General features: G+C 43.8%; 1 pseudogene; it reads right to left on the reverse strand.

Moving 5' to 3' along the window:
* Nucleotides 1–9157: 9157 nt before the first annotated feature.
* LOC127680349 (40S ribosomal protein S7-like) lies at nucleotides 9158–13147 on the reverse strand (annotated as a pseudogene).
* Between the last annotated feature and the right edge of the window lie 1065 nt (nucleotides 13148–14212).

Below are 14212 nucleotides of genomic sequence, written 5' to 3' on the forward strand. Positions count from 1 at the left end.
TTGTGTTTGCTGTAATGACAGCTTCTCTAAGCAGTAAATTCCCTGGGAACATATTAAATTGGATTTTCTTTACAAAAGAGGTGGTAGTGGAGGTAAGAGTGGATTTGGAGGACTAACCAGCAAGCTCTGGGCTAAGTCATATAGAGGATCTGGTGGGTGGCCTGTGAGAGAGGATCCCCTCCTGAGATTTCATTTTCTCAGATTCTGTGACTGTCTTCCACTGACCCCTGCTACTGAACGGCAGTCCATTGCTGTGAGTCAGGAAAATGGAAATAAATCCAGACCCAATAACAGCCTTGGACAGCAGGACTTGGCAGTGCAGTCTTGTAACCCCAAATACTCAGGCTAGAGGGTTTTAAACTCAAGGTCAGCCTGAAACCTAAACATAGCATGACCCTGTCTCCAAAACCTCAAACCAAACCAAACAATAACAAAAAACAAAACAAAACAAAACAAAAACCCCACCCAATTAAAAGATCATGCTGCTGAAGCCGGGCAGTAGTGGCGCACGCCTTTAATCCCAGCACTCAGGAGGCAGAGGCAGGCAGATTCTGAGTTCGAGGCCAACCTGGTCTACAGAGTGAGTTCCAGGACAGCCAGGGCTACATGGAGAAACCCTGTCTTGAAGAAAAAAAAAAAAAAAAAAAAAAACCATGCTGCATTAATCCCTTAAGAGTCCTGGATTCTGGCCCTTGGGTTGGAAAGCCAGGAATTCAGCATATAGCACACATAGACTGCCTAGTTATCCCCCCTTGCATGATTTTTATGAGCCTCAGTTTCCTTAACTATAAAATAAAATAGCAATACCTCTCAACACTCTAGCATTTAAAGAAATAAGTATAAGAAATTAGTGGATGAAACAGGACCATTACAGTCTAGCATGCTAGCCAAAATTAGCTATTATTAGAAAAATAGAGTCCTATGGAGAGGGATTTTCTGATCTGAGAGGCTCATGCTCAGGAAGCAGGCTGCCTGGATTCAAACCCTAAATCTACTACTTACCACAATTCAAATCACATTAATCTCTTCTGCCTCTTTCCTGCACTGTGAAATAGGGATAATACATAATCACAGAGTTCTATGAACCCTAAACGAGTTAGCTCTTAGGAGGAGATTGCATTAGCATTTCACCAGTGATAAGGGTCTGATAAACTCGGTCTCTTTCCTTTATGACTGTGATGCAACTCAGTGTTTGGGAGAAGGCAGTGTGGCGGAGGATTGCTCCATGCAAGCTGGAGCATGAAGCCCAGAATGGAAGAGCAGGTTCATGCGATGCTCGCTGGGGAGAGGGCTCCAAGGTGAGGCAACAGCACAGCATTGTGAGAACCAGAACTGCAAGTCCCTTGTACCCTCTCCATTCAAGGGAGAGTTGACCTTCATACACCAGCGCAAAGATCCTGGTGGCTTCCCTGAACAAGATCAGAGTCCTTCCCTAATTAACTGATGACCTTGAGCCAAGTTACTTGTATCTTAAACATCAACCGAGGAGATAACTTCCCTAAGCTCCCTTGGAGGTATGAAGAGGCAAGTCTGTCTAGGGATACAGAAGCCTCCCAAAAAAAGTTGGCTGTGCATATTCCAGAGAGTTTCGAAATCTTTGTTCTGGGAGTTTGGGAGTTAAGGGAGGGTTTTGGGTTTCTAGTTTGTTTTGTTTTATTTTGTTTTATTTTTTGGTTTTCAGAGACAGGGTTTCTCCATGTAGTCCTGGCTGTCCTGGAACTCTGTAGACCAGGCTGGCCTCGAACTAAAAAAATCTACCTGCCTATGTCTCCCAAGTGCTAGGATTAAAGCAATTAAAGGCATGAGCTACCACAACGGGGACCGGAGGGCAAGGGGAGCTTAATTGTTCTCCCTTTCATCTGTGTGAGCTCTTCCAGGGGTTACAGAGGAAAACACAGGCAGACAGACACACACAGGCTCAGATACAGACACAGGCTCACAGACAAGGAGACAGCAGGTCTTGCTGCAAGGAATAGTAGATTCTTTTAATATATATTTATAATATATGTTGCATATATTAGAGAGACATAAATAATTTCCCTTTCCTTTTCCCTCCAAATCCATGTATCCACCTTTTGCTCTCTTTCAAATTCAAACCTTGTTTTTTGTCTTATACATGTATGCGTGTGTGTGTGTATGTGTGTGTGTGTGTATACATACATATATATGTATATATATGTATATACTGAATACATAAATATAACCTGCTCTGTCTAAATTGTGCTGTTCATGTATGTTTTCTGGGCTAACCATTTGGTACTGGATAACCAACTAGTATGCTGCTCCCTGGGAAAAACTTTCTCCCTCTCTCAGCGTTTTAGTTGCCTGTAGTTCTTTCTCTGGAGTTGAGGCCTTTCCCTTAACATAGGTGTCATCCTTATGGCTGTGGCTTTAATCTGTTACTCCAAACCTGCTATGTTGAGACCTAATTAACAAGGGGTTAGAAGGTGGGGCTTTTCACAGAAGTGTTAGTTCAGGAATAATCTCATGAAGAATATATTTTTAAAGACTTGGGGTATTTTTGTTTTTGTTTTTGTTTTGTTTTTTGGTTTTGTTTTTTCGAGACAGGGTTTCTCTGTATAGCTCTGGCTGTCCTGGAACTAACTGTAAACAAGGCTGGTCTAGAAGTCAGAAATCCACCTGCCTCTGCCTCCCAAATGCTGGGATTACAGGTGTGCGCCACCACACCCAGCTTAAAAACTTGTTTTTATGGTTTGTATTTATGTGTGTCTGTGTGGGTTAACTGCTGTGTGTGTGTGTGTGTGTGTGTGTGTGTGTGTGTGTGTGTGTAGCTGTAGAGGCCAGAGAGGTTACAAAAGCCCATGGAGCTGGAGTTCCAAAAGGCTGTGAGCCGCCCTGGTGTGGGGGTGCTAAGACTCAAACTCAAGCCCCTGTGAGGGTAGTATGCACTCAGTCTCAACACTGATGAGCCGTTTGTCCGGCCCTGACTATATTAGTAACCTTATAAAAGAAATGCTGGGATAAAAGAATGAGATAAGAGGCCTGGGCATGGGGCAAGACTCTAACAGAGCGCCTAGCGCGTGCGCGCGCGCGCGTGTGTGTGTGTGTGTGTGTGTGTAAGGAAAGCTGCCTGCCGCTTTCCACCTTGCACTGTTCTGTTGCCTCTTCCGCCATTCGAGTTGCCACCCACGGGCCAGAACAAATCCCCAGTGAACGCCAAATCTGATGCCTTGATCTAGACTTCCCACGCTCTAAGAACTGTAAGGAAACTTTTCTTCTTCTTTGTAAATTGCCCAGCCTTGGACATCTTGTTAGAGTGGCACAAACATGAATACTAGAACTTCCAGCCCCCGAATGTAAAGTTAAGAGTCCCATGCAGAAGCACCGGCAGCGTGGGCTGCTTCCAAGTCACTGGGCACTGACGAGTCTTTAGACTCAGTCGCCTGGGGCCTCCCAGCACCCTTGTGAATTTGGAGTTTGACTTCTGTGCTGTAGTGATTGTGAAATGATTCCAATAAAGCTGGCAGTGGCTGTCATCCCAGCACTCGGGAGGTAGAGGCAGGAGGCCCAGATGCACAAAATCATCCTGAACTTCAAAGTGATGGGCTATATTATATAGCGCCACACTGGTCTTGAACTAGTGACCCCACCCACCCATGCCTCCTAAGTGGTGAGAGTACCCCAGCACTGCCAGAGAACAGGGCCAATCTAGTCTGCCAGAGCGAGAGAGGGTTTAGCAGAGCCTAGGGAGAGCCCAGTCATACCTACCTGCTCAGGTCCTTACATAGCATAGAATAACCAGGCAATCAGAGCTACTACAGGCACAAGCGTCAATCTCACCAAGCCCAAGTAAGCTAGCAGAACTACCAGCTAACTAACCCACAGACACAATAAAACCAACAATCTTGTTACAAAGCACTAGCTTAACTGGACATAATGATCTACACCTGTCCTCCCAACAGTGCTCACACAGCTGAAACTAGAGTGTCATGAGTTCAAGAACAACTTGGGCAACACAGCATGTTTATGTCCAGCCTGGGCTATATACAACAGGACTCTGTCATGGAAGGAAAGGGAAGGAGGAGGCAGACTACTGCATGTCATTGCTCCGTTGAGTGACTGAGGAGCATAAACTAGGAGCATGAGTCAAACGCCTACCCCGTGGGAAGCCTCACTCCTCCTGTCTCCAGATCTGCCACACACTGCAACTGTTATTAAAAGCCACCCATGAGCTTGGAAATCTACCAGCTGTGCCATGCTCTAATCTATTTTTTTCTTTTTCTTTTCTTTCTTTCTTTCTTTTTTTTTTTTTTTTGTTTGGTTTTTCGAGACAGGGTTTCTCTGTGTATCCCTGGCTGTCCTGGAACTCACTCTGTAGACCAGGCTGGCCTCGAACTCAGAAATCCACCTGTCTCTGCCTCCCAGAGTGCTGATTACAGGCGTGCACCACCACCGCCCAGCTTCTAATCTGTTTTCCTCATCCTGTTTTTTAGATTGTTTTTATCTTTGCATGTACAGAAAATGGTTTTTGTTTTTGTTATTTGTGTGTGTGTAGTTTGTTGGGTTTTTTTCTTTTTCCTTTTCTTTTTTTCTTTTTTTTTCTTTTTTTTTTTTTTTGGAGAAAGGGTTTCACTCTGAACCAAAACTCGATGTGTAGCCCAGGCTGGCCTTAGACTTTCAGCAATCCTCCTGCCTTAGCTTCCCAAGTGGTTGAACTATGCCCACCTTACTTAAAATGTCACATCTGAGGCCAGGTGATGGCACCTGCCTTTAATCTCAGCATTCCAAAGGCAGGAGGAGAATTAGCTTGGTTTACACCAGGAGTTTCAGGACAGCGAGGACTACATAAAGAGAGACCCTGTCTCCAACAAGCAAACAAAGGTTGTGTTTGAAATTGTGAGATCAGTCTTAAACATTCGATCCTTGGTTTCCTCAACTGTAAAGGAGAAGTATTTGTCCATAAGCACTAAGTGAGCTAATGTTTAGTCCTTAGAACACTACCTGACATATGTCATCAAATAATACAAGAGTGTGTGTGAAAACGAGCCACAGCAATGGCAGTGAGTTTGAAGTGTCATTGTCACTGGGAGCTGGGGACATCGCTGTGATGAGCCAGCTCACACGCCTTCCCATCAACTCCTCCAACAAAGATGAAGTGGGAAGATAGCTCGTAGGTGGCAAACCAGTTTTTGAAACCCAGATATGCAAAAAAGCACATGCTTTCATTTTTGAGAAGCCCTAATAGGATATTATTCCATGCTCACATTGTATTCCACAGAGAACGTAGTCATGGTAGACTGTGTGAGGAGATCTGGAGAACTCATCTGAGAAAAGAGTCTTCACAAATCAGGCCCAGCACAGAGGCATACACCTGTAATCCTAGCACTCAGCTGAAATAGGTAAGAGGGGCTGGACCTGGACGAGAGGGAAGGATGGAGGAGGGAGGGACAGAGACACAGAAGCTTTGAACGCACCCCGTTGACTCATATATTAAATGGAGGAGTGCTCCTTTCTCCACATGCTTGCCAGCACCTGCTGTCTCCTGAGTGATCTTAGCCATTCTGACTGGTGTGAGGGGAAATCTCAGGGTTGTTTTGATTTGCATTTCCCTGATAACTAAGGATGTTGAACATTTCTTTAGGTGCTTCTCAGCCATTCAATATTCCTCAGGTGAAAATTCTTTGTTTAGCTCTGTACCCCATTTTTTAATAGGGTTATTTTTCTGGAGTCTAACTTCTTGAGTTCTTTGTATATATTGGATATTAGTTCTCTATCAGATGTAGGATTGGTAAAGATCTTTTCCCAATCTGTTGGTTGCCGTTTTGTCCCATTGACAATATTCTTTGCTTTACAGAAGCTTTGCAATTTTATGAGGTTCCTGTCCATTCTTCATCTTAGAGCATAAGCTATTGGTGTTCTGTTCAGGAAATTTTCCCCTGTGCCCATATGCTTGAGGCTCTTCTCAACTTTCTCTTCTATTAGATTTTGTGTATCTGGTTTTATGTGGAGGTCCCTGATCCATTTGGACTTGAGCTTTGTACAAGGAGATAAGAATGGATCAATTTGCATCCTTCTACATGTTGACTGCCAGTTGACCCAGCACCATTTGTTGAAAATGCTGTCTTTTTTCCACTAGATGGTTTTAGCTCCTTTGTCAGAGATCAAGTAACCATAGCTGTGTGGGTTCATTTCTGGATCTTCAATTCTATTCCATTGATTTTCCTGCCTGTCTCTGTACCAATACCATGCAGTTTTTTTTTTTTTATTACTATTGTTCTGTAGTAAAGCTTGAGGTCAGGGATGGTGATTCCCCCTAGAAGTTCTTTTATTGTTGAGCATAATTTTCGATATTGTGGGGTTTTTGTTATTCCAAATGAATTTGCAAATTGCTCTTTTACAGAGCACATGAAGCTCAAGAAGGAAGATCAAGGTGTGGATGCTTTGGTCCTTCTTAGAAGGGATAACAAAATACTCATGGGAGCAAATACAGAGACAAAGTGTGGAGTAAAGACTGAAAGAAAGGCCATCCAGAGATGGATAACCCACCTGGGGACCCATCCCATATCCAGTCACCAAATGCAGACCGTATTGTGGATGCCAAGAAGTGCATGCTGACAGGAGCCTGATACAGCTGTCTCCTGAAAGGTTCTGACAGAGCCTGACATACACAAAGGTGGATGCTTGCAGCCAACCATTGGACTGAGCACAGGATCCCCAGTGGAGGAGTTAGAGAAAGGACTGAAAGAGCTGAAGGGCTTTGCAACCCCATAGGGAGAACAACAATATCAACCAACCAGAGTTCCCAGGGTCTAAACCACCAAGAAGTACACTTGGAGGGACCCATGGCTCCAGCCATATATGTAACAGATGGCCTTGTCAGGCATCAATGGGAGAAGAGGTCCTTGGTCCTGTGAAGACTTAGTGTAGGGGAATTCAAGGGTGGGGAGGGGGAAGAAGGTGGGTGGGGAGGGGCACATCTTCATAGAAGCAGGAGGAGGGGGGATGGGACATGGGGTTTCGGTGGGGGGTGAAATTGGGAAAGGGGATAACATTTGTATTTTTTCTTTATTTTTAGGGGATAACATTTGAAATGTAAATAAATAAAATATCCAATAAAAGATGACTAAGCATTAAAAAAAAAGTGAGCCAAGCAGGGAGGTGGTGGCGCATACTTTTAATCACCTCACTCAGGAGGCAAGCGGCAAGGTCCTCCAAGTTTGAGTCCAGCCTGCCCTATACCATAAGTAGAACAAGGCTACATAGAAGAGACCCTGTCTCAAAAAACACAAAGACAAAAAAATTAATAGGTTATTTGAAGTTATAACAATAATCATCAATAGCAGTTAAAACAGAAATCCACGTTAAATGAGAACTGTAGAGGCATAGTTGGTACTCATAGTTCAAGTGACTGTAGTCAGTGTGCAGGGATTCCTTTATAATGTGCTAGGTTTACTTCCAGCCTTGGCCTATATTTTCTCCTCCTCCTGGAGGATTTCTCTCAAAATTTTCTAGTCTGCCTCGAGGCCAGTCACTCCTCTTTCTTCCCAAAACTCCCAGTGCCTTACCTGCTGGGATGCAGCAGAGTTTCATCAGTCTGACTTTTCCAGGATCTATGGCGGTGTCAGCATATTATAGCTGGGCCCTGTCCAGTGGATTGTGTGAATGAACTGTGCAGTTACAGACTGTGTAGCATCAGTGACTCCTTGGTTCATATCCCAGTGGCTTCTCGAGATAGTTGATGGTGGCAACAGCAGTGACAGTATACACTTCTAATCCCAGCACTTGGAAGGCAGAAGCAGGTGGATTTCTGAGTTTGAAGCCAGCCTTGTCTATAAACTGAGTTCCAGGACAGCCAGGGCTACACAGAGAAACCCTGTCTCTAAGATGGGGGTGGAGATGAAGCAGGGGGAAAAAAGAAAAAAAAACTGCATCAATTAATGTGGGGCCAATGTAGTAATTTTTTAACATTATGTGTATGGGTGTTTTGCCTGTGTTTGTGTGTGCCTAGTGCCTCAGAAGATCCCTTGGAATTGGAATTCAGTTGGGAACCATCATCTGGGTGCTGGAAATGGAATCTTGGTCCTCTGGAAAAACAGCCAGTGTTCTTAACCAAAGCAATCTCCTCCACCACAGCAGCAATATTTTAAACAATCACGTGAGGTATGATTCTGTTCTCTGCACTTTGGAGAACACTAGGTTCTCTGTATTCTAGCAATACTTCCCTGCCAGTCAGTTTGTTTTCAGTTGGATAAAAACAAAAGTGGCTTACATTAGCTGAAGTGAACAAAGAGGAGCATGAGGGTGAGCTCACGGGCCACCGGCAGGGTCTCAGCGATCTGCTGGGGTCTGCCTTGCTCCGTGTGGCTCAGCTTCGCCTGCAGCCACCTCAAGACAGCTGCCAGGCGGCGGTGCTCCAGGACTTCTCACCTATGCCGGGCAGAAACTGCTTCAACTCCACAAAGACCCAGAAACACACACAGGGTCTTTCCAAGGCAAGTATGGCGAGCACACCTGCAACCTCAGGACCAGGGAGGTAAAGGCAAAGGCTCCAGGGCACCCTCGGCCACACTGCCAGTTAAAAGGCAGCCTGGGCTGGACCGATGATCACTGGCTAATACTGACTGCTTTTCCAGAAGAGCCAGGTTCTGGTCTCAGAACTTCCATGGCTGCTCGCAGCTGTCTGTAACTTTGGTTCTAGGGGACCTGGTGGCCTCTATTTTTGGCAGGGCCTCAGTTATTTAGACCAGGCTGGCCTTGGACATCTACCTGCCCCTACCACCTGAGTGCTGGCATTAAAGGTAAGTATCATCATGAACTGCTTGATGTAGTTAGTTTGTCCGTTATTTTAAAATTATATATGATGCATATTGCCTAATCTGCTTTCAGTTTGCATTTCCCTGATGGCTAAGGATGTTGAACATTTAAGAAAAAACACATTAATCATTTATAGTGCTTATTTTGGAAACTATTAAACTCGTTTGATAACTTATTGATTGGGTTTTATTTTATGTGTACCGGTGTTTTTGCCTGCATGTATGTCTGTGGGTTATTGTCTGCTAACTCCAGCCCCAGGGCAGCTGCCACCTGAGCTCTGAGAGGGCACCTGCACTCATATACACATACCCACACAGACACATAATTAAAAAGTAATCTTGATTTTTTTTTTTTTTTTTACTGTGAATAACGCTTTATTCAGTTATTTTCTTGACAACTGAAACTCTGGGAATTCAAAATTAACCTCCTTGCCTCTGAGCTTCTTGTACACACCAGAAAAAGTTTCGACTTTGTGTTCTACGTTGTTCTGCTTTATGAGAGCAGAACCTTTATGAGCCGGCTGCCATCCAGTTTCACAGGGATCCTCTTACCAACAATTTCACTTGGGAAGACCAAGTCCTTGAGGATGGCGTCATGCACTGCTGTCAGGTGCAGCTTCTGGGGCGCTTTTGCCTATTTTCCGTATGGCTTTTCCTGGTTGCCTTGGGCAGAATCCTTCTCTGAGCAATGAAGACTACATGCTTCCCACTGAGCTTTTTCTCCATTTCACAAACTAGCTGGACTTGGATTTTCTGGAAAGATTTAAGCTGAGGAACTGGTACATTATGTTATCATGTATTCAAAAATTATGATAGCTTTCCAACCATTGCCAACTTCAATTTCCTTGGCTGTGGTGGTGATGAGTTCCCGCAGCTGCGCCTTGATATCTGAGTCCATCTCCAGCTTGAGCAGTGCCTGAGAGATGCCAGACTTGAACTCATCCAGCTTCTCACCATTGGGCCTCACAATCTTGGCACTTGAGCTGAACATGGCTTTGTCCTTATGGAGTGCTGGCTTAGAAAGAGACACAGCTCTCGCAAGAACAGCTCATATCTTGATGGAAGAAAAGATTGTTTTTCCAGACAGGGTTTCTCTGTGTATCCCTAGCTGTTCTGGAACTCACTATGTAAACCAGGCTTGTTCCTGAACTCAGAAATCCACCTGCCTCTGCCTCCCAAGTGCTGGAATTAAGGTGTGCACCACCACTGCCTGGCTTAAAAATAAGTTTTAAATAAAACATACATTATCCATATTGCTCACCAACTCTAAGCCTAAATATTTACTCAGGAAAAATACTTGAACATTTAAGGTCATGTGTATAAATGTTCTCAGCAGTGTTACTGATGATAGGCAAAAGTAGAAGCAATGACAACCCATTAATCAGTGTGTGAAGGAAGTGCAGTGTGCCTGTGGGATACAAGTCAGGATCCAAGGGGAAGAAAGCATCAACCCGGCTTGCACCCCCACCAGCAGTGGAGGAGTGTTCCTCTTTCTCCACATCCTCACCAGAACCTGCTGTCTCCTGAGTTTTTGATCTTAGCCATTCTGACTGGTGTGAGGTGAACTCTCAGGGTTGTTTTGATTTGTATTTCCCTGATGACTAAGGATATTGAACATTTCTGTAGGTACTTCTCAGCCATTCATCAGTTGAAAATTCTTTAACTCTGTACCCCATTTTTAATAGGGTTATTTGGTTCTCTGGAGTCTAAACTTCTTGAATTCTTTGTATATATTGGATATTAGCCCTCTGTTGGATGTAGGGTTGGTAAAGATCTTTTCCCAATTTGTTGGTTGTTGTTTTGTCCTTTTGACAGTGTCCTTTGCTTTATAGAAGCTTTGTGATTTTATGAGATCCCATTTGTCAATCCTTAATCTTAGAGCATAAGCTATTGGTATTCTGTTCAGGAAATTTTTCCCTGTGCCCATGTGCTCAAGGCTTTGACAGTTCCTCAGAAAATTGGGCATAATACTACCAGAGGACCCTACTATACCACTCCTGGGCATATACCCAGAGGATTCTCCAGCATGTAATAAGGACACATGCTCCACTATGTTCATAGCAGCCTTATTTATAATATAGCCAGAAGCTGGAAAGAACCCAGATGTCCCCCACAGAGGAATGGACACAGAAAATGTGGTATATTTACACAATGGAATACTACTCAGGTATTAAAAACAATGAATTCGTGAAATTCTTAGGCAAATGGGTGGAACTGGAAAATATCATCCTGAGTGAGGTAACCCAATCACAAAAGAAAGAACACGCATGGTATGCACTCACTTATAAGTGGATATTAGCCCAGAAGCTTGGAATACTCAAGACACAATTCACAGAATAAGTGAAACTCAAGAAGGAAAATCAAAGTATGGATACTCTGGTCCTTCTTAGAAGGGGGAACAAAATATACACAGGAAGAGATTCAGAGACAAAGTGTGGAACAGAGTCTGAGGGAAAGACCATCCAGAGACTGCTCCACCTGGGATACATCTTGTATACAGTTACAAAACCCAGACACTATTGTGGATGCCCACAAGTATTTGCTGACTAGAGCCTAATATAGCTGTCACCTGAGAGGCTCTGCTAGTGCATGACAAATACAGAGGGGGACACTCTCAACCAGCCATTGAACTGAGCACAGGGTCCCCAATGGAGGAGCTAGAGAAAGGACCCAAGGAGCTGAAGGGTTTGCAACACCATAGGAAGAACAACAATATGAGCCACCCAGTACCCCCAGAGCTCCCAGGGACAAAACCACCAACAAAAGAGTACACATGGAGTTACCCATGGCTCCCGATGCATATGCAGCAGAGGGTGGCCTTGATGGACATCAAAGTGAAGAGAGGCCCTTGGTCCTGGGAAGGCTCAATGGCACTGTGTAGGGGAATATCAGGACAGGGAAGAGGGAGTGGGTTGATTGAGGAACAGGGAGAGGAGAGATGGGTTATGGGATTTTTGTGGGGTCAGGGGGAAAAGGAAAGGAGACATTTGGAATGTAAATAAAGAATATAAATAATAATAATAATAATAATAATAATAATAATAAAAAGAAAGCATCAACCCAGCATAATGAATCTCAGACCCCAGACTATACAGATGACAAACACAACAGCCACGTGATATATGATTCCTTTTATGTATGGAGACATCTCCCAAGGTCAGGCTGCATGACTTGACAGGCTTCACAGATCACCTAAGACTTTAATAAGTAAGAACAGACAGGAAAAAACACAGGCAGGTACCCACTTCTTGAGAGATGACCTATATACAAGTTTCCCACACAGACCACACTCCAAGGGTTTTGCTGTTGTCTGTTGGTTTGAAGCTGTTGTTAGACAAAGTCTTACTTTATAAGCTTGGCTAGCCTTGAACTCATTGTATAGAACACTGCCATGAATTGTCCGTGATCACTCTGCTTCTGCCTCTGGAGACTGTAGACTCCATGTACCACCACCTGGCTGCTTATTTTTGTTTTTGCATACTGGAGTGTTTTGCACACTAAATCAGGACCTTATACATGCCAGCTAAGTCTTTACCACAGAGTTACATCCTTCGTCCTATGTTCATTCCCTATTTATTGTTTTTTTTTTTATAAAAACATACAGTTCTATGATGTCTAACAAAGATAACCACTGCTATAAATTCTTGTAATTTCTTTGAACAAAACATTAAATAAGTGTGTTAATATTCACATCATGGAAGTGTTATTAGCAGATTTATTAGTTTTTAAGACAAGGTTTCTCTATGTAGTCCTGGTAAGTGCTCTAGGCCCGTATTTGTTTGTTTATTTGCTTGTTTTTCAAGACAGGACTTCTCTGTAGCCCTGGCTGTCTTGGAACTCAATACTGCAGACCTGGCTGACCTCAAACTCAAGAGATTCTCCTGCCTCTACCCTGGATTGAGAGAGTGCTGGAATTGAAGGCATGTGCCCAGCACCACCTGGATCTAGCCCTGCTATTTTGGTTTGTTTCAGGTTTTGGTTCTTTGAGACAGGGTCTCGTGCAGCCCAGGCAAGACTGGAATTTACTGAGTTGCTAAGGATGACCTTGATATTACTGCCTCTACCTACCAAGTGCTACAATTACAGGCATGTACCATACATCATCAAGGATTTTTGCTAGGGTTGAATCCTGGCTTTGGGAAAGTTCAGATCAGAAGTTCCCAGGAGGGTTTTATGATACCCGACGGAAGTAATGAAGCTGAAAGCACCTAACTAGTCAGACCAGTCAGACCCACAGTAATGACCTGGGGTCACCACAGGATCTTTAGACTTTAAATAACCCTAATGCTCTTAGCTTATTCAAAGAGACATACCAAAAATCCAGGGGTCCAGATAAGGTGAAACTCTCCTCTAGTTATAAAGCAATTCCATCTTCCAACCACAGTGAAAGAAGACAGATCAGCTATTATCTGAGACTAGAAACAAAAGAAGTGATTGAGAGCAAAGACCAGAAGGTAACATTTAAGGATGGAATTGTTTTCAATATCTCTTGGTGATTATGGCTATATTATTAAATACAAAACTCATTAAGCAGCACATTGATGAATTACAAGGTAATAGAAATGAGATCATACATCATACATTCCGTTGTGTGAATATCCAGTTTATTCATCCACGTTCTTGCACAGTGACCTGTGGACTGTGTCCAGGCTTTGCTAGTGAGCAGGGCTGCTGTGAGCATCCTTCAGAGGTGCACTGGCATGCACGTACAAGTTTCTCTTGAATTTATCCTTAGCACTGTAGTAAGTGAGTTAGAACAGGGTATGTTCAATTACAGGAGATAAACCATTTACCAAAGTAGTTGTAATAGTTGGTCTGAGTTATCAATATGACTGGATTAAGAGATGCCTCACACTGGTGAAACACATCTGTATGTCTCTAGGGATGTTTCAAGAGGAGTGGCACATGGGACAATGACGAGGAAAAGATCTACCCAGAAAATGAGTGGGTCCCTCAGTAGGGCAAACTGCCCAGATGAGCAGGTAAGCAGGGGAAGGCAACCCTCCACCCAGCAGGTCTCTTTCTGCTCTAAGTGATACCACCTACTGCCACTGCTGCCCACCAAGCATCCGGCCAATTCTTTCAATAGCAGCAACTTTCCAAGAAGCTTCCAAACTTCAGTGTTGGATCGAAACTTCTCAAGCATTCTTAGGAACCTAGATCTCTGGCTCTTCAGTGTGCAGATGGCTGTTGGTGGGCTACTCAGCCTCTTTCCAATCCAATAAATCCCCGCTTTTAACACATACACATTTGTGCATGTATACTTGTGTCTGTGCATATGCACACACATGCTATTAGTTCTGTTCATCTAGAAAACCCTGCCTAATACAATTGTTCTGTTTTTCTTACCCAATATGTCAGTCAATTAGACCATGATCCAAGGGTCAGCAGACCCTCTCCTCCTCAATGATTACTGCCTAGCATCAGGTGGATATCCA

This window comes from Apodemus sylvaticus, chromosome 3 (assembly GCF_947179515.1).
Source record: "Apodemus sylvaticus chromosome 3, mApoSyl1.1, whole genome shotgun sequence".
NCBI classification, from domain to species: Eukaryota; Metazoa; Chordata; class Mammalia; order Rodentia; family Muridae; genus Apodemus; species Apodemus sylvaticus.